Genomic DNA, 1303 nt, shown 5'->3' with positions numbered 1-1303 from the left:
ATATCGAATCATATAAATACACTTACATGATATAGATTATTTACTTTTAAATCATACTGAAGCATTGTTATCAAAACATAAATTACAAATAAAATTACATGTGATATAATATATGAAATATTTAAATTCGACTATATGATTTTTTAACCCACACATTTTCCAAAAAGTAGCTCTTGCAAAAATTATGATAGCAAACTAAATATTACTCAGTTTATAAATATTTACAGGGTGTGTAAAAAGTCCCGGAATGGTTGGATATTTCCTCAGGTAAAATATTTTTCAAAAAAGTTAAGGTCGTTCTGAAGTAAATTTAAACGAGGAATTCAATGGTGACCTTCATTTTCACCTTGAAGTTGACCTTCATGGCTTTCTTAAGGTCAACTTTGTTTTTTTTACATCTGCAATCGATAGAGCGGAGAATTCTACGTTCAGGTACGTACCCGAGTCATAGATCAATTGAAACGGTCAAGGTTAGTTAGAGGTTATTTTAAATTAACAAAGTTTTCCAAGAGGTCAGTGGAATTCCTGAAGTAAATTTCAACGAGAAATTCATTGGTGAGCTCTGTATTGATCTTGGTGATGATCTTCAAGGTTTTTTCCAAGCAGTTTACGTTTACGTTTAGCATTACTCAGGAACAACAACGTGGACGTAGTAAATTCTGTTCCCTTTGGGGTGCTTGATTGGCGTGAGCACCCTTGTCTCTCACGTTTCGGGGCGCTTGATTAGCGTGAATCCCCTTGCCTCTCACGCTTCAGTGAAAATGTTTGAATTGAAAACCTTGAGCTTCTTCACAAAAAGCTATGCGATTGTAAAAATGAATTAGAGCATTGCGAATCAATCAAAGTAGCCTGTTGCAGAATCCGATTCTTCAATTCGTCTAAGCCTTGCAGTTGCGTTGAGTATACTTTGCTCTTGAAATAACTCCAAAGAAAATAGTCGAGATGCGTCAGATCAGGAGATCCAGCAGGCCACTTGATTTCACCTCTTCTTCCAATCCACCTTTGAGGGAACTGAGTATCCAAATATGCTTGATCCTCCCTACCGTAATGAGCCGCTGCTCCGACCTGCTGGAATCAAATATTTTGAAAATTATCGCCTGTAATCTCCCTTATTCTTGGTACAATTTGGTTTCTGAGAAGTTCTTCATATGCACGGGCATTGAGATTACCATCGATGAAGAAAGAGCCTATCAATGTATCATTCAAGATACCGGCCCAAACAATAATCTTTTGTGGATATTTTGTGTGACTCTCCAACATCCAATCAGGATTTGTGTCACACTAATATCTATAATTTTGCCTG

At 36.5% G+C, this 1303-nt stretch overlaps 1 pseudogene; it reads left to right on the top strand.

The window, feature by feature from the left end:
• Positions 1 to 1303, top strand: part of LOC117177309 — a 12945-nt pseudogene that overhangs the window by 8124 nt on the left and 3518 nt on the right.

This window comes from Belonocnema kinseyi, chromosome 1 (assembly GCF_010883055.1).
Source record: "Belonocnema kinseyi isolate 2016_QV_RU_SX_M_011 chromosome 1, B_treatae_v1, whole genome shotgun sequence".
Classification (NCBI taxonomy): domain Eukaryota; kingdom Metazoa; phylum Arthropoda; class Insecta; order Hymenoptera; family Cynipidae; genus Belonocnema; species Belonocnema kinseyi.
The sequence above is the reverse complement of the archived record's forward strand: the minus strand, read 5'-3'. Positions and strand labels throughout refer to the sequence as shown.